Consider the following 20,470-nt stretch of genomic DNA (forward strand, 5'->3'; position numbering starts at 1 on the left):
TGAGAGCAAAAGTTAGAGAACCTACATAAAACTTAAGTAAATTTAAAATCCTAAAATTTATCTTAGGATAGACTATGAGCAAAACATAGGAATAAACAAATAGAAAACAGTATTTACTATCAGATAAGTTGAAAGAGTCAAGATTTTTGTTCAAGGGTGTGCTCAAAACTTCACAAGGATTGGCTGGAATACTGGTTAGGAGAGAAAGGCTGGATGGAGATGCTATTTGTATGCAGGTGGTTTCCTAGAAGAGCTTCCAAGGTGGCACTAGTGGTAAAGAATCCTACCAAATCAGGAGATTTGAGAGACACAGTTTCGATCCCTGGATCAGGAAGATCCTCTGGAGTAGGGCATGGCAACCCACTCCAGTATGCTTGCCTGGAGAATCCCATGGACAGAGGAATCTGATAGGCCCATGGAGTCCCAGAGTCAGAATGACCGAAGCAACTTAGCATGCATTCATGGTTTCCTAGAATATATAAAGGAGAGCCTATTTGACACAGACACTTAACAAAAACAGGATACCTACTTGTGGAAAATGCTGTTGGTGCCCTCTTAAAATCCCTTGGAGTTACTTTTACTACTTTCTTGGGTGCTTCTGTCAATGTCTCACATTGACTGATAATTTCTGGAGGATTTCATTTATCCTATGGAATTCATCTCTCACTGTATTATGGTTCTCCAGAGAAATGGAATCACTAGTATCTGTCTAATTACATATATCTAGAGAAAATTTTTGTTAAGAATTGGCTTGCCCAATTATGGAGGCTAAAGTCCCAAGAGCTGCAGTTCGCAAGCTGAAGACCCAAATGTGCTGATGACATAGTTCCAGTCTGAGTCTGAAGGGCTGGGAACCAGGAAAGCTGAGTATAGTTCCAGGCCAAAGACTGGCAGGCTTGAGATCCAGGAAGAGTTTATGTTTTATTTCAAGTCTAAAGGGAGGAAAAAAACAATATATCTCTGCTGGAAGGCAGTCATATATAAGAGAAAGCTCCTTCTTACTTGTGAGAGGGTGAGCCTTTTTGTTACTTTCAGGCCAACGGATTGGGTCAGGCCCACCCACATTGGCAAGAACAATCTGCTTTACTCTACTGATTCAAATATTGATCTCATCCATAAACACCTTCACAGACATGCCCAGAAGAATGTTTGACCAAATGGACACCCTAAGGCTCAGTCACAGTGACATTAAGTTAACTACCACACACATTTTCCTAAAAATACTTCAGAATTACTGGAGCACTCTCTGCCTCCAATCACCCTGAATAGTCAATGAAAAAGATCCTGCTTCCTGACCCCAAGTCCTAGCAAGCCATATTGCCATTTATTCTCCAGAGCTCCCAGAGTATTAGAGAGAACCTAGAGTTTATCTAAACCTAAAACTTATGCAGCTCCTTCTTCTTGCTTCCCTCATCTCCTTATTGATTTATCTTAAACACCCCTTAATCAATCATTAACATGAAATTTCTCATTGCAGCTCTGCTTCTAGAGAACTAGACACAAATGATAGCCTTAGGGAAACCTTGGGGAAAGCCTAGAAAATAGATAAAATGTTTATACTTTTCTAAATCTCTTCTCATCTAATCTTCACCTCCCAATTTTTATATTATAAACCTTAATTATATATAGGTATTATCTATAAACAAATTAATGTATATGTAAGTAAATAATGATTACTCATATAACTTAATATCTAGTATTTATGTACTAATTTGCACTTATATATCTCTTCTATGCCTTATTTATAGACTATAAATAACAAACACTAAACATCATTTAAAATTCAAAACCATGTGAACAATATTCAATGTAGAATTAAGTTATGGTATTGGATCTATAGGGAAAGAAATATAATCTGACATTCTTCAAACATTACCACCAAAAGAAGAATCATCTAAATCTAAAGTCAGCATACCTTTTTTGTGATCTCCTATCTTCTGCTATGTCATGATTAACTCATGCTGCCTCTTATAGCTGATGTCATCTGCTTTGTTTCTTTTTCTCATTTTGCTGAAGTAACTTTTTATTTTCAAATAATATTCTTTATTAGTAAACATTACACAAACATCTCCTTCAACGAATAAAAGGAACACTTTTAGGCTAGCATTACCCTCATACCAAAGCTAGACAAAGGCAACTATAAGAAACCTATAGGCTAATACCCTTGATGGACACAGATAGAAAAATTCCCAACAAAATACTAGCAAACTGCATTTGACAGTATATTAAAATGGTCAGAAATCATAACTAAGTGAGATATATCCCTAGGATTCAATGATGTTATAACATATTAAAATCAATTAATATGGTACACCATGTTAATGGAGTGAATGATAAAAACATATGGCCATCTCAAAGAATTCATTTTGATATTTGGCAAAACTAATACAATTATGTAGAATTTAAAAATAAAATAAAATTAGAAAAAAAAAAGAAAAAGCATTTGACAAAACTCAATACTCTTTTATAACCATAAGTAAAAGGAAATTATCTCTACATAATAAAGGGAATATATTAAAAAACTGATAGCTAATATCATGTAAAATGGTAGAAAACTAAAAACTTTTCTTTTAAGATCAGGATCCAGGCAAGGATGTCCCATTCTGCTACTTTTGCTCAACATAGTACTGGAAATCCAGCCAGAACAATTAGGCAAGTAAAAGAAGTAAAAAGCATCCAAATCAGAAGGGAAGAAGTGAAATTTCCTTCTTTCTTTATGACATAGAGTTATATAAAGAAAATCCTAAATATTCCACACAAAAAAATTATTAGATATCACAGTAAGAAATCTCAATATAAAATTATGCAACTCAAAATCAAGATGTAAAAGACAGTTGCATTTCTATACACTAAACATGAACTATCTGAAAAGGAAATTAAGGAAATCATCTTGTAATACCTCTAAAAATAATAAAATACTTAGGAACAAATAGAACTAAAGAAGGGAAAGATTTGTACACAAAAACTAAAAACACTGGTAAAAGAAAGGAAAGAATATAAAAAGAAATGGAAAACATTCTGTGTTCATAGATTGGAAGATAATATTGTTAAAATGTCCATGCTACCCAAAGTGATTTACAGATTCAGCCCAATTCAGTTCAGTTCAGTTGCCCAGTTGTGTCCAACTCTTTGCAATCCCAAGGACTGAAGCAGGCCAGGCCTCCCTGTTCATCACCAACTCCCGGAGTCCACACAAACTCATGTCCATCGAGTTGGTGATGCCATCCAGCCATCTCATTCTCTGTCATCCCCTTTTCCTCCTGCCCCCAATCCCTCCCAGCATCAGAGTCTTTTCCAATGAGTCAACTCTTAGCATGAGGTGGCCAAAGTATTGGAGTTTCAGCTTAAGCATCAGTCCTTCCAATGAACACCCAGGATTTATCTCCTTTAGAATGGACTGGCTGGATCTCCTTGCAGTCCAAGGGACTCTAAAGAATCTTCTCCAACACCACAGTTCAAAAGCATCAATTCTTCGGCACTCAGCCTTCTTCACAGTCCAACTCTCACATCCATACATGACCACTGGAAAAACCATAGCCTTGACTAGATGGAGCTTTGTTGACATAGTAATGTCTCTGCTTTTGAATATGCTATCTAGGTTGGTCATAACTTTCCTTCCAAGGAGTAAACGTCTTTTGATTTCATGGCTGTAATCACCATCTGCAGTGATTTTGGAGCCCCCCAAAATAAAGTCTGACACTGTTTCCACTGTTTCCCCATCTATTTCCCATGAAGTGATGGGACCAGATGTCATGATCTTAGTTTTCTGAATGTGGAGCTTTAAGCCAACTTTTTCACTCTCCTCTTTCACATTCATCAAGAGGCTTTTTAGTTCTTCACTTTCTACCATAAGGGTGGTGTCATCTGCATATCTGAGGTTATTGATATTTCTCCCAGCAATCTTGATTCCAGCTTGTGTTTTTCCAGCCCAGCATTTCTCATGATGTGCTCTGCATATCAGTTAAATAAGCAGGGTGACAATATACAGCCTTGATGTACTCCTTTTCCTATTTGGAACCAGTCTGTTGTCCCATGTCCAGTTCTAACTGTTGCTTCCTGACCTGCATATAGGTTTCTCAAGAGGCAGGTCAGGTAGTCTGTTAGTCTCATCTCTTTCAGAATTTTCCAAAATTTATTGTGATCCTCAGAGTCAAAGGCTTTGGCATAGTCAATAAAGCAGAAATAGATGTTTTTCTGGAACACTCTTGTTTTTTCGATGATTCAAAGGATGTTGGCCATTTGATGTCTGGTTTCTCTGCCTTTTCTAAAACCGGCTTGAACATCTGGAAGTTCACAGTTCACGTATGCTGAAGACTGGCTTGGAGAATTTTGAGCATTACTTTACTAGTGTGTGAGATGAGTGCAATTGTGCAGTAGTTTGAGTATTCTTTGGAATTGCCTTTCTTTGGGATTGGAATGAAAACTGACCTTTTCCAGTTCTGTGGCTCAATCCCTATTAAAACCCCAATGGTAGTTTTTATAGAAAATAAAACCTATATTACAATTCATATAAGAGCATAGGAGACCCAGAATAGCTAAAATAATCTTGAAAAAGAAGAATAAAAGCTGGAGGTATAATACTTTCTTGTTTTAAAATATATTACAAAGCTACAGTAACTAAAACATTGTAGTTGGGACTTCCTTGATGATGCAGTGGCTAAACTCAGCGTTCCCAAATGCAGAGGGCCTGAATTTGATCTCTAGTCAGGGAACTAGATTACACATGTCACAACAAAGGACAAAGATTTCAAGTGCCACAACTAAGACCCAACTATTAATAAGACCCAGTGCAGTCAAATAAATAAATAATTAAAAAAAAAAAAGACAGTGTAGTACTGGTCTAAAAACAGACATATAAACCAGTGGGACAGAACAGAAAACCTAGAAATAAATCCACTTATGTAAGGTCAACTGTTCTTCAATAAGGATATCAAGAACACATATAGGGAAAGGATATTCTTTTCAACAGATGGTGCTGGAAAAACTGGGTATCCAATTGCAAAAGAAGGAGCTTATACCCTATGTTACACCATATGCAAAAATAAATTCAAAACAGATTAAAGACAATGTAAGGACTTCCTGACATCGGTTTAGGCAATAAGCTCATTGGTGAAGCCAAAACCACACACTGCAAAAGCAAAAATAGACAAGCAAGACTTCATCAAACTAAAATGTTTTGCTCAACAAAGGAAAAAATCAACAAAGTGAAAAGGCAATGTACAGAATCAGAGAAAATATTTGCAAACCATACACCAGAATGTAGTTAATATCCAAAATATATGAGAAACTTCTATAATTTAATAGAAAAAAATAGAAATGCAGGCAAAATAACAAAAACAAACAAAATCCTTGTCTTAAAATGGTCTAATGATTTGAATACAGATTTAATCAGAGACACATAAATGGCCAATAAGTACATAAAAAAATACTCAATGTCACTAACATCAGGGAGATATAAAATCAAATTCACCTCACACCTGTTAGAATTGTTATTACTTAACAAAACAAACAAACAAAAACACATGTTAGATATAACGTGGAGAAATTATAATCCACAGTGTACTTTTGCTCAAAATGCAAAATGGTACAGCTGCTTTAGAAAACAGTATAGTGATTCTTAAAAAAATAAAAATAGAATTACCATAAAATTCAGTAATTCAGTTTCTGGATATTAATTGCAAAGAATTGAAATCAGGAACTCAAAGAGATACTAGCATATCAATGTTCATTGAAGTACTATTCACAGTAGTCAAGAGATGAAATTACACACTCCCCTTACAGTAAATTCATTGAGCCATAAATTTTCTACTTTCAGTTCATACTTACCACAAAGAATTGGGTATTTCATACAATATATACTGTTTATACATTTTCACAAATGAGCAGTATTTGTGACTCTTAGATAATTATTTAAAATCATAAAAATTTCTCAAATGATAGTAAAATCTGTTGCCTTTAAAAGCCCCATTTTATTAAAATGTAGGAAGATCAATATGTAATCACAGTTTTTCAGTGATGTCGTAGTCATCAGTTTATCAATTTATTTCTGTTATTTATTTCAGTTATCAATTTATTTCTGAAAATAAATTTTCAGAAAATTTATTTGACCTTGGACAATTCAGAAAATACATTTATTAAAAGATAACTATCACACTTGATTTATGCATCTTCAGAGTTATTGTTAGGATCATAAAATATAGAAAGACTACTGAAAACTATTTAAAAACATGGCATAAAGAAAAACACATAAAATACTATAGTTTTCACTGTGAAGTATCTTGCTTGCTTAGTTGCTTCAGTGGTGTCGGATGCTTTGCAACCCCATGGACTGTAGCCCACCAAGCTCCTCTGTCCATGAGATTTCCCAGGCAAGAATACTGAAGTGGGTTGTCATTTTGTTAATTTATCATTCACTTTGAAGATAAAATTCACTTACTCAACAAATATTTATAGCTTAGTGCCAATTGTGTGCTAGTTTCTATTCTAGGGGTTTAAGCTAAATCATTGATCAAAACAAATATCCTTGTGAGATTATTATCTTGCTAGATACCTGAGTATAATACCTTCAATGATTCTGGCCAGTCATGAATTTTACCATACTTTTTGCCAACTCCAGAATAAGAAAGGAGTTGCCAGAGAGTTCCTAGTCGGTAAATATATTATTATTATATCAGCTAATTGCTGTATAACTGGCATTATGGAACAAATAAGAGAAAGCACTAGCACGCATGGAAACTATTGCATCAGGCTTATAAATTATGAGATATTAAAAAGTTAAATTTTATTTCTGTGGATAGTTAAAGCCACTCATTAATTCAGCTAATACTTATTGAGTATCCACTATGCTCCTACCATTGTTCTAGCTTCTTCAAATCTGTCATTGAAAAAGCAGACAACACTCTATCCCTACTGAAGTTTATAGTCCGATGCAAGATAGATATATATGTGGATCCTATCTCCCTGAGGGGCTTTTGAGAAAGAAATAGGAAAATGAAACTACAGAAACTAATTAACACTTGGCATGAAGTTGATGTTCACTAAATGGTAGACAAAAAATAATCTTCATGTAAATTAAATACGTATTATTATCGAGGAAAATTTATTTACTACAACTACTTGTGTACTGTCAAGATTAATAGTTTTATTGGTCATGAGTTTAAGATAATATTTATTTAAATTTTATTAATGGTATCGGTGCAAAGCAGGGAGATAGCAGGTGAATTCATAAAAAAAACAGATTTCAACATTTTGAAGTTATATGAAACTAAAGTACTTCACCAATTGGGAACCTTGTGAATGGCAGCCTTTTTCTCATTATGCAGTTGGCAGGTGATGACTGAGCAGAATGCATGGTGAGATTGCCAATCAGTAACAATGCAGGCAATGTAACACTATATCCAGTAAGATACCAATTCTGCAAAAGCAAATCATTAAGAGAATGTGCTTCTGGTAGAAATTGTGTTTATATTGTCCAGGAGATTGAAAAAGACCACTACACAATTGTAGGCTGCTTAACACCAGCTCTCCATAGGTGAAAGAAAAGCTCTGAATTATAGTATTTGCAAATTCCTTCAGAGCTCTGATTTCATACTGCTAAATTATTATAATGATTTATTTATTCAGCATCGCTAGAAAATAAAGCAAGATTACTGTTGAATCATAGATACACTTAAAATATTTCACATATGAAGAAAGATACAGAATACATAATACAATGAACCAATTCGTGTATTTATGTCCCCAAAAGAAAAATGTTAACTTTTTGTCATATTTCCTTCAGATAAGGTTTTAAAAACTGTGTTCTCATAAAATAAATATAAAAATTAGTTAAAGAACATTCAGAATAAACATTAACTGCCCCTGAAAAATTTCTGAAAAGGACAAAAATTTTAAGATTTTTTAATGTAAAAATAATTCAAAACTTTAAAAGAATGAAGCAACACCAGATGATGTTTATCTTTACTTTTGAGTCAAAAGTATTAGAAAAAAGCTACTTTTCACTTTCTACATATGTGTGTGTGTGTGTGTGTGTGTGTGTGTGTGTGTTGAAATATATCTATAAAATAACTTCTGACATTAGCTGCTTAGAGACTGGCCAAACTTCAAAGTTAAGGACACACTCCTCCAAAAGATGCCCTTGCAAGTGCAGAGATCCCCAAGCCACACTTCTCACTTGCAGGCTGCAATGTCACAAGTTTCCAATATCAGCTCAGATTTGATAATTAACTGGGATGACTCATAGAACTCATGAAAGTGATATGATTACAGGCATCCTCATTCCATGATGCCTCCCTTTATTGCTTGTAAAAGACATTCTTCGTTTTTACAAATTGAGGTTTCAGGCAATCCTGCATCCTGTGTTTACTGGCACCATTTTCCCAGCATTTGCTCACCTCATGTCTCTATGTCATATTTTGGTAATTCTCATAATATTTCATGCTTTTCCATTATTATTGTTAGGGAAACACAATGGCTGAAACCACTCACCCTGGCCAAGCACCACAGTAATCATTCATGTGATTTATTTCATGACAGGAGATCCTGGTAAGGCACACAGAACTAACAAACCACCACCACCTGAAGAATTCTGGAAAGGTCAAAAGGAGATGCTGCATGTCCTACTGACTTCCCAGAATCTGCCTCGTTGGAATTCATTTTGGCTGAGCAATGCATGAGCCACCCAGAGTCAGAATGATTGGCCAGGGACAACCCAGAAACTAATCCAATTGCCGTAAAACCTGAGACTGCCCTGAGACTGCAAGCCACAAGCTAGAAAAGTTCCCTTGGGTTCCCTTACCCTCCTGCTCTCTACCCAGGGGCCCCTTCCTATTAAAATCTCTTGCTTTGTCAACATGTGTGTTGACAAATTCATTTCTGAATGTTAGATAAGAGCCCAATCTTAGGCCCCAGAAGGGGTCCCCTTTCCTGCAACATTATTATATTTGTTATGGTGATATGTGATGAGTGATTTTTGATGTTACTGTTACAACTCACTGAAGGCTCAGATGATGGTCAGCATTTTTTAGAATAAAGTATTTTTAATCAAGGTATGTACATTTTTTAGACATAATGCTATTGCTCATTTAATAGACTACAGTATAGTATAAATGCACCTTTTTATATGCACTGGGGAACCAAATAATTTGTGACTCACTTTACTAGGATATTCACTTTATTGCATTGGTCTGAAACTGAACCTACAGTTTTTCTTAGGTAAGCCTGTACAAGAGTATTATAGCAAAAGGATAAATAGCAATATATTGAAAGATCCCAAAAAGGAAACTTCCATTGTCCTCTGCCTGTGGAGTCAGGACTTATTACCTTCCTGGCACGTCCATGCACAACAATATACAGATTATTGCCAACTAGTAAAGCTCACTCAAGCTTTGCTTCTTAGAATTTTTATTGGGGTTTCATTACATAGGCATGATTGATTTAATCATTTTCTGTAAAACTAGGCTCAATCTCTGGCTATCCTCTCCTACCTGGAGAATGGGCTGATATGGTTTGGTTCTTACCTCTGACCTTTTAATATTGTGACTGGTCTTTCTGGCTTGGCTAGTCTCTATCTTGAGTCATCTCATTAGCTCACACCAACTAGGGACCTCCTATTAGTTACTTCCTTAGCATAAGCTTATCATCAGGGCCCACTGTGAATAACAAAAATATTCATATTACTAAAGGAATTCCAAGGCTTTAGAGGTTACCTCTCAGGAATTGGTAACAAAGGGCAGATAAGTTCTTTATCATGTAGGGATTTACTATGATTTTTTTCTTCAGTCAACAAACTGGAGTTCAATACCATGTTAACTATTGTTATTGTGGATTGAGTATTGAGAAAATTAGAAAGACTCTCTTCTACAAAGGCTATTTATAGTATAAAAGCTCTGACTAGGAAGTCTATGGCACCCAATCTGTGCTTCAAGGTGATGGAAAAGAAAGAATGTGATATTCAAGTCAGAGGCTATTGGTTCAAGACTAATTCTGCTCTATACAAATAGGATGAGCACTGTGCTAAGTCCCTTCAGTCATGTCTGACTCTTTGAAAACCTATGAACTATAGCCTGTCAGGCTCCTCTGTCCATGGGGATTCTCCAGGCAAGAACATAGGAGTGGGTTGCCATGCCCTCCTCGAGGGGATCTTCTTGACCCAGAGATCGAACCCATGTCTTTTAAATCTCCTGTATTTGCAGGTGGGTTTTTTTTTTTTTTTAACCACTAGTGCCACCTGAATAGGGTGGTAACAGGATGGCTTTTCTGGATCTCAACTGACTATAATGAAATAGATATAATAATAATTCCTGCTTTGCTTAAACAACAGATCAGATCAGTCACTCAGTAGAGTCCGACTCTTTGTGACCCCATGAATCGCAGCACGCCAGGCCTCCCTGTCCATCACCGACTCCCAGAGTTCACTCAGACTCATGTCCATCAAGTCAGTGATGCCATCCAGCCATCTCATCCTTTGTCATCCCCTTCTCCTCTTGCCCCCAATCCCTCCCAGCATCAGAGCCTTTTCCAACAAGTCAACTCTTCACATGAGGTGGCCAAAGTACTGGAGTTTCAGCTTTAGCATCATTCCTTCCAAAGAAATCCCAGGGCTGATCTCCTTTAGAGTGGACTGGTTGGATCTCCTTGCAGTCCAAGGGACTCTCAAGAGTCTTCTCCAACACCACAGTTCAAAAGCATCAATTCTTTGGCACTCAGCCTTCTTCACAGTCCAACTCTCACATCCATACATGACCACTGGAAAAACCATAGCCTTGACTAGACGGACCTTTGTTGGCAAAGTAATGTCTCTGCTTTTGAATATGCTATCTAAGTTGGTCATAAGTTTCCTTCCAAGGAGTAAGTGTCTTTTAATTTCATGGCTGCAGTCACCATCTGTAGTGATTTTGGAGCCCAGAAAAATAAAGTCTGACACTGTTTCCACTGTTTCCCCATATATTTCCCATGAAGTGATGGGACCGGATGCCATAAGTTTACATAAAATTGCTCTTTGCCTGGAAAATCCCATAGACAGAGGAGCCTGGTAGGCTGCAGTCCATGGGGTCTCGAAGAGTCAGACACCACTGAGTGACTTCACTTTCACTTTTCACTTTCATGCGTTGGAGAAGGAAAAGGTAACCCACTCTCTTAGGGGAAGCACACTGATTGAAACCGCCCACCCTGGCCAGGCATCACAGTAACCATTTCCATGAGTTGTTTTATGACAGGAAATACTGATAAGGAATACGGAACTAATAAGCCACCACCAACCAGAAGAGTTGGGGAAAGGTCGAAAGGAAACACCGCGTGTCTGTCCACTTCCCAGAATCCCTCTCGCTAGCACCCATCTTGGCTGAGCTATGTGTGCACCACCAGGAAAGACTCTGAATTAGAATGATTGGCCAAAGACCACCCACAAACTAATCCCATCACCATAAAACCCGAGACTTCAAGCTATGTGGCAGAGCACATTTCCTGGGTTCCCTTACCCTACTCCTGTCCACCTGGGTGCCCTTTCCCAATAAAATCTCTTGCTTTGTCAGCACATTTGTCTCTTTGGACAATTCATTTCCAAGAGTTAGACAAGAGCCCAGTTTCGGGCCCTGGAGGGGTGTTCTCCAGTGTTCGGGCCCTGGAAGGGGTGTTCTCCAGTGTTCTTGCCTGGAGAATCCCAGGGATGGCAGAACCTGGTGGGCTGCCATCTATGGGGTCGCACAGAGTCAAACACGACTGAAGCAACTTAGCATCAGCAGCAGCAGCTAATAGAAGTGGAAATAAAATTATAAAACTCTTCATACATGTTATTTCTAAGTCATAGCTCTACTGTGTTTTACCTGTGACTGGATGAAACTTTTAAGGAGTTTAGGAATATGTAGATGCCCTGGCTGCGACAGCACGCAGAGCGTGGCCGAGGGCAGCTACTCCACATCCGAGGTCAGGGGTGGCGGCCAAAAGGAGTTACCCCACGTCCAAGGAGCGGTGGCTGCGCTGGCGCCGGAGGGCCTAGAGGAGCTATTCCACATTCAAGGTCACGAGGGGCGGCTGTGAGGAGATACCCCTCGTCCAAGGTAAGGAACAGTAGCTGTGCTTTGCTGGGGCAGCCGTGAAGAGATACCCCACATCCAAGGTAAGAGAAACCCAGGTAAGACGGTAGGTGTTGCAAGAGGGCATCAGTGGGCAGACACACTGAAACCATAATCACAGAAAACTAGTCAATCTAATCACACTAGGACCACAGCCTTGTCTAACTCAGTGAAAATAAGCCATGCCCTGTGGGGCCACCCAAGATGGGCAGGCATGATGGAGAGGTCGGACACAATGTGGTCCACTGGAGAAGGGAATGGCAAACCACTTCAGTATACTTGCCTTGAGAACCCCATGAACAGTATGAAAAGGCAAAATGATAGGATACTGAAAAAGGAACTTCCCAGGTCGGTAGGTTCCCAATATGCTACTGGAGATCAGTGGAGAAATAACTCCACAAAGAAGGAAGGGATGGAGCCAAAGCAAAAACAACACTCAGTTGTGGATGTGACTGGTGATAGAAGCAAGGTCCGATGCTGTAAAGAGCAATAATGCATAGGAATCTGGAATGTCAGGTCCATGAATCAAGGCAAATTGGAACTGCTCAAAGAGGAGATGCCAAGAGTGAATGTCGACATTCTAGGAATCAGTGAACTCAAATGGACTGGAATGGGTGAATTTAAATCAGATAACCATTATATCTACTACTGTGGGCAGGAATCCCTTAGAAAAAATGGAGTAGCCATCATGGTCAACAAAAGAGTCCAAAATGCAGTACTTGGATGCAATCTCAAAAATGACAGAATGATCTCTGTTCATTTCCAAGGCAAACCATTCAATATCACAGTAATCCAAGTCTATGCCCCAACCAGTAATGCAGAAGAAGCTGAAGTTGAATGGTTCTATGAAGACCTACAAGGCCTTTTAGAACTAACACCCAAAAAAGATGTCCTTTTCATTATAGGTGACTGGAATGCGCAAGTAGGAAGTCAAGAAACACCTGGAGTAACAGACAAATTTGGCCTTGGAATATGGAATGAAGCAGGAAAAAGACTAATAGAGTTTTGCCAAGAAAATGCACTGCTCATAGCAAACACCCTCTTCCAACAATACAAGAGAAGACTTTACACATGGACATCACCAGATGGTCAACTCTGAAATCAGATTGCTTATATTTTTGCTGCCAAAGATGGAGAAGCTCTACATAGTCAACAAAAACAAGACCGGGAGCTGACTGTGGCTCAGATCATGAACTCCATATTGCCAAATTCAGACTTAAATTGAAGAAAGTAGGGAAAACCACTGGACCATTCAGGTATAACCTAAATCAAATCCCTTATGATTATAGAGTGGAAGTGAGAAATAGATTTAAGGGACTAGATCTGACAGAGTGCCTGATGAACTATGGATGGAGGTTTGTGACATTATATAGGAGACAGGGATCAAGATCATCCCCATGGAAAAGAAATGCAAAAAAGCAAAATGGCTGTCTGGGGAGGCCTTACAAATAGCTGTGAAAAGAAGAGAAGTGAAAAGCAAAGGAGAAAAGGAAAGATATAAGCATCTGAATGCAGAGTACCAAAGAATAGCAAGGAGAGATAAGAAAGCCTTCCTCAGCAATCAGTGCAAAGAAATAGAGGAAAACAACAGAATGGGAAAGACTAGAAATCTCTTCAAGAAAGTTAAAGATACCAAGGGAACACTTCATTCAAAGATGGGCTCGATAAAGGACAGAAATGGTATGGACCTAACAGAAGCAGAAGATATTAAGAAGAGGTGGCAAGAATACAGAGGAACTTTTTGTACAGAGGAACTGTACAAAAAGATCTTCATGACCAAGATAATCACGATGGTGTGATCACTGACCTAGAGCCAGACATCCTGGAAGTGTCACTATGAACAAAGCTAGTGGAGGTGATAGAATTCCAGTTGAGCTATTTCAAATCCTGAAAGATGATGCTGTGAAAGTGCTGCACTCAATATGCCAGCAAATTTGGAAAACTCAGCAGTGGCCACAGGACTGGAAAAGGTCAGTTTTCATTCCAACCCCAAAGAAAGGCAATGCCAAAGAATGCTCAAGCTACCACACAATTGCACTCATCTCACATGCTAGTAAAGTAATGCTCAAAATTCTCCAAGCCAGGCTTCAGCAATACATGAACTATGAAATTCCAGATGTTCAAGCTGGTTTTAGAAAAGGCAGAGGAACCAGAGACCAAATTGGCAACATCCACTGGATCATCGAAAAAGCAAGAGAGTTCCAGAAAAATAATCTATTTCTGCTTTATTGACTATGCCAAAGCCTTTGACTGTGTGTATCACAATAAACTGTGGATAATTCTGAAAGAGATGGGCATACCAGACCACCTGACGTGCCTCTTGAGAAAACTGTATGCAGGTCAGGAAGCAACAGTTAGAAATGGACATGGAACAACAGGCTGGTTCCAAATAGGAAAAGGAGTACGTCAAGACTGTATATTGTCGCCCTGCTTATTTAACTTCTATGCAGAGTATATGAGAAACGCTGGGCTGGAAGAAACACAAGCTGGAATCAAGATTGCCAGGAGAAATATCAATAACCTCAGATATGCAGATGACACCACCCTTATGGCAGAAAGTGAAGAGGAACTCAAAAGCCTCTTGATGAAAGTGAAAGTGGAGAGTGAAAAAGTTGGCTTAAAGCTCAACATTCAGAAAACGAAGATCATGGCATCTGGTCCCATCACTTCATGGGAATTAGATGGGAAAACAGTGGAAACAGTGTCAGACTTTATTTATTTATTTATTTTTTTGTGCTCCAAAATCACTGCAGATGGTGACTGCAGCCATGAAATTAAAAGACGCTTACTCCTTGGTAGGAAACTTATGACCAACCTAGATAGCATATTCAAAAGCAGAGACATTACTTTGCCAACAAAGGTTTGTCTAGTCAAGGTTATGGTTTTCCTGTGGTCATGTATGGATGTGAGAGTTGGACTGTGAAGAAAGCTGAGCACCGAAGAATTGATGCTTTTGAACTGTGGTGTTGGAGAAGACTCTTGAGAGTCCCTTGGGCTGCAAGGAGATCCAACCAGTCCATTCTGAAGGAGATCAGCCCTGGGATTTCTTTGGAAGGAACGATGCTAAAGCTGAAACTCCAGTACTTTGGTCTCCTCATGCGAAGAATTGACTTGTTGGAAAAGACTCTGATGCTGGGAGGGATAGGGGACAGGAGGAGAAGGGGACGACGGAGGATGAGATGGCTGGATGGCATCAGTGACTCGATGGACGTGAGTCTGGGTGAACTCCGGGAGTTGCTGATGGACAGGGTTGCCTGGCTTGCTGGGATTCATGGGGTTGCAAAGAGTCGGACACGACTGAGCGACTGAACTGAACTGAACTGAACTGAGATGCCCTGTGACCACAATGTCTGACAGATTTACTTAAATTTACACATTCTTTTAAACAAACCTGACAGGAAATTGTCAGGAAAGATATCTGCATTTTTCCAGTTAAGAAAAGTCAAGAAAGAAAGATTAAGTACTTTATTTGAGTTCACATAAGTGACTATCAGAGCCTATTTAGGTTGTGCTTTTCCAAATGACCTGTCTAAATTGTGGAGTCGAACTATATAATACCTAAAAATCTTTCCAGCGCTACAATTCCATGACTTTTTTTTCCTCATAAGTGGGTTACAGACTGTGTGATCAAAACATACTAGTGGCCAGCTGACCTAAGCAGAATAGAGGGACAATGTGCTGGGAGGATTGGGAAATGATATACTGGTCTGAAAGCAAATAATGTAGTTGCTTTTCATAGGAAGTTGAGAGTACTATTTAAGAAAGTTATTTTAGCTATTAATGGAGGCTGTGTTATGTATGGTTGTTGTTGTTTAGTTGTTCAGTCATGTCCAACTCTTGCAACCCCAGGGACTATAGCCTGCCAGGCTCCTCTGTTCATGGGAATTCCCAGGTAAGAATATTGCAGTGAGTAGCTGTTTTCTTCTCCAGGGGATCCTCCCAATCCAGAAATTTAACCCAAGTCTCCTGCATTTGCAGGCAGATTCTACTTCGGAGCCAGCAGGAAAGATATGTTATGGTAAAAAGGTATATTACAATCTCAATTATTTAACATAACAAAAAATTCATTTTTCATTCATGCTACAAACAGAACAGCAGAAGTCCCACTCATATTTGATACTCAGGAGCACAGATTTTACAGAAGCTTAATCTTGATTCAAGTTTTCATGGAAAGGGAAGGCAGAAAATCGTGAAGTTGCTTGTAAAATTTCTGCTTTGACCATTAGTTTAGTTTCAGAGGAGCAACAACGAATTCTATTGTATGTCCAGAAAAAGGAAACCTGAACATATTTAACTGGACATAAACAGCTGCAATGACTACTACGGTCGCCTTCTTTTTGTCTGTATGATACTTTAATCACTTGGTTACACATTACTCTCTTAATAATGACAATAAAAATCTACACTGGTGATGGCTCAGAAATAAGCAGACAACCTAAATATAATTTTCATATAAGTGCTTTAAAACCTACCTATTTCCATTTCACTAGTGTCCTCCTAGAACATAAATTAGTTTATCTGATGACATACTCCAAACAGAGATAGACATTTGATGCCTTGACTCAAATAAATTAGCGATATGAGAATTTTGACATTAGGTTTTTACAACCAAAGTAATATTTTGAGACAAAAACTGGTCATATCCATATAGAAGAACCATTTCATTTAAGGTCTAGGAAAGATATGAAAACAGTAAAGAAAAACCATTTCTCTATTCTCTTTCACATACGCACTTATATAAATACAAGTACTAGAAGAGCCATATACTTTATTGCCCAAACCAGGGCTTTTGAAGAGTGAAAGGAAATACAATAAGTTACAATAGGACAACAAGTATAAAGTAGGACTGTTCTATATAAAGTGGAATGTATTATCACCCTAAAAGAAGTTCAGAGAGAAACTATGTCTATCATTGAAAAATGCGTTAGTTTTTCCTTTTCCTTCTAGGCCATAAATATATACATACAGTAGTTCCAGCTGACAATGCACTTGTTCATTTGTTTATTCATTTGTTGATCATTTATGTATATACTTCATGCCAGGCTTTTTTCTACTACTGAAGATATAAGAATTAATTTGGTTTAAATCAAAATTGCAAAATAGAATTACAGGCTCACAAACAATTAACAGTTAAGAAGAATTCACCTGATATGTTTTTGTGATGCCTAAATGTACCAGGTGAAGATGTCATAATTTTGTAGGCAGCTCTAAAAAAATTTCCCAAACCTTGAGGTTAAATTATTTACTTCAGTTTAAAATTTCATTTTCTGTATAGATTTGAATTTAAATATATATGTACATATAATATAAATTTTATGCTTAAAGCTAATATAAATAAGTTAAATTTTCATCTACAACTTTTACTTAGTGATCCAAGTTTCATCAAATGACTTTTCCTCAGAGCTATCTGAGAGGCTGTCTCCAGGGCTCTAGACCTCAGTTGATGTCTGATTATTTTGTGACCCACATAGACTATAGCCCACTAGACTTCTCTGTTCTTAGAATTTCCAAGGCAAGACTACTGAAGTGGTTGTCGTTGCCTTCTCCAGGAGATCTCAAGCCAGGGATAGAATCTGTTTCTCCTGTGTGGCAGGTGGATTCTTTACCACTGAGCCAACTTGGAAGCCTGAAGATCTCAGTAGCACAAGAATAAAACTCAACTTACAACTCTTAAATTGCACATTTTTATGTGTGTGTTTGTTTGTTGTTTTTGTTACAGTTGACAAAATGTATCACATTTGGACTTGAAATGTAATAACATGAAGTCTTTAAGGTCAAATTTTCCAGCTCTAACAGTCTTAAGTCTATGATATATTTTTGTTTTGTCTTTTTTTCTTTTAGAGAAAATGTAACATTTCTTTTTAAAATATTTCTAATTATTTCTGGACAAATCAGTAAGACCTGGTATTATTTGAGGTAATGAATATTTAAAGCAATATTACTCTTTTAAAAATAAGAAAATCAATTTTTGAAAAAAATTGTGAGATTAAAAAGTTATGTGATTTTAAATTCTAAAATGACATGGTAATTTGGTATACAGAGTTTAGTGTGTTCTGATGGATAAAATATTTTAATCACAAATCAATTTCATTTATGAAGATAATTTAAAAATTATATAAAATATAGTAAAGATAAATCCAAACACAATAACTATATTCTGTGACTCCCTAAAAAATAAATAATATGTATGTTAATAGCTAATCTAAATGACAATGATAGCTTGATTACTCATCCAGGACTTTCTGCACTTAAGAAACTTGAAACCAAGGGACCCAGCAAGTATGTACAAAATTTCTAGCATAAGAGATTCCCACAAATACAGCTTACAGTGCAAGCTAAATGTTAAATAGCACATGAGGAAACACCTCATGAGAGCAGACACAACAGATAATTTTAACTTTTATCTCAAACTATCATTTAATATAAACCTGAGATGTTACAAATATATTTTCTGATAGTCACTAAGGTGCTTTGCAGAGATAAGTAACAGGAGAGATGGTATTTTTTTCCAGCAACAAAGCATTCAAAAAGCTTGACAAGGAACAGAGACACAGGTAAGTCAGAAGTGTCTGTGGCATGTTGTCCTTTAGTCACTAAGCCATGTCTGACTCTTTTGTGACCCCATGGACTGAAGCCCACCAGACTCCTCTGTCCATGGGATTTTCCAGTCAAGAATACTGGAGTGGTAGCCATTTCCTTCTTCAAGGGATCTTACAACTCAGGGATCAAACTCTTGTCTCCTGCATTGGCAGGCAAGTTTTTTTTACCATCGAGCCACCAGGGAAGCCCATCTATGACACAGAACTGCATAAAATGTCAGACCAAGTAGAGGTCAATGAAATGAGAAAGAAAACAAAGGGACAAAGGGAAGGAAAAAAGATGGTGTTCTGTTCCTTACTGCAAAGAGAAAACAAAAGGAAACTACAGATGTAGAGACTATGAATTCTAAAAAGTACCAAAAGGATATGATAAGAAAGACAGTGGTATGTCTGTCAAAGACAACAAATGCTGCCTCTGAAAGTACTAACACAGATGCAGAGAAGAGTGAATGGGAAAGTGATAAAGACCAAATTCTCTTAAAAAATGCAAGACAAGGTAGGCCACAGAGAAAATTCCAGATGAAGATGAATAGAAACAGAAAAAAGTCACATTTCCTTTATCATTAAAACTTTTTCGGATTGCATCGAACTATCAAATGTTTGCAATTCCTCTTCTTCCTTTATCCCACTTTCACTTTCACAAGCTCTTGAGTCAAATGAGCATTTTATTTTCCCTGGCATCACGTCATCTTCCTTCTCCTTTCCTTACAACTGTTATTTCTTAAAGAGATTCAGGGCCAGTCAGCATTGCTTTAATGCAGTAAATCTTCAATTTTCTGAGTAAAAATCTGAGAGATATTAAAATGAAAGTGTAAGTTGAAGTATAATATACTAACAGGGAGGCTGTCTTCCATATTTTAACATTAAAGTGAAAGTTGCTCAGTCATATCTGACTCTTTGTGACCCCATGGACTATAAAGTCCATGGAATTTTCTAGGGCAGAATACTGGAGCGGGTAGCTTATCCCTTCTCCAGGGGATTTACTAACCCAGGGACTGAACCCAGATCTCCTGCATTGAAGATGGATTCTTTACCAGCTGAGCCACAAGGGAAGCCCAAGAAGACTGGAGTGGGTAGCCTATCCCTTCTCCAGCAGATCTTCCTGATGCAGGAATTGAACCGGGGTCTCCTGCTTTGCAGGTGGATTCTTTACCAACTGACATGAATACAATCACAAAACAAGCAGAGGCAGACCATTCCAATAGTGTGGCTATTATGACAGATTATGACTGTTTTCTTAGTATTAGAAACAAAATTCAGCTGGTACACATGGATTTGAGCATCATTACATTACATTTGGTGACCTGTCTTATGTAACACTCAAGAGGACATACTCTAACGCTTTCTGTGCTCTTAGACTCTGATAAACTGAGAAAAGGAGTATTGGAGGAAATCTACCTAGAATATGTGTGCATATTTTTAAAAATTTACTGAGCTTCCCTGGTGGCTTAGATGGTAGAGTTATTGTAATCATCCATAATGGCCTACCTCAGGGAGGCCTGGTCCTCTGCTTGAAGAGATTAACACATCCTTTCCCTGAGGTTGGCCATTCCAGAAGATACGGCCTTTACACACTCAACTTCTCCCCTTCTCTGCTGTGTATAAGAATCTGGTATCCATCAGACTTCCCTGAAGGCTCAGATGGTAAAGAATCTCCTGCATTGCAGGAGACCTGGGTTTGATTCCTGGGTTGGGAAGATATCCTGGACATGGAAATGGCAACCCACTCCACTATTCTTGCCTGGAGAGTTCCATGGACAGAGGAGCCTTGTGGGCTATAGTCCACGGGGCGACAGAGTC

This window comes from Bos javanicus, chromosome 1 (assembly GCF_032452875.1).
Source record: "Bos javanicus breed banteng chromosome 1, ARS-OSU_banteng_1.0, whole genome shotgun sequence".
NCBI classification, from domain to species: Eukaryota; Metazoa; Chordata; class Mammalia; order Artiodactyla; family Bovidae; genus Bos; species Bos javanicus.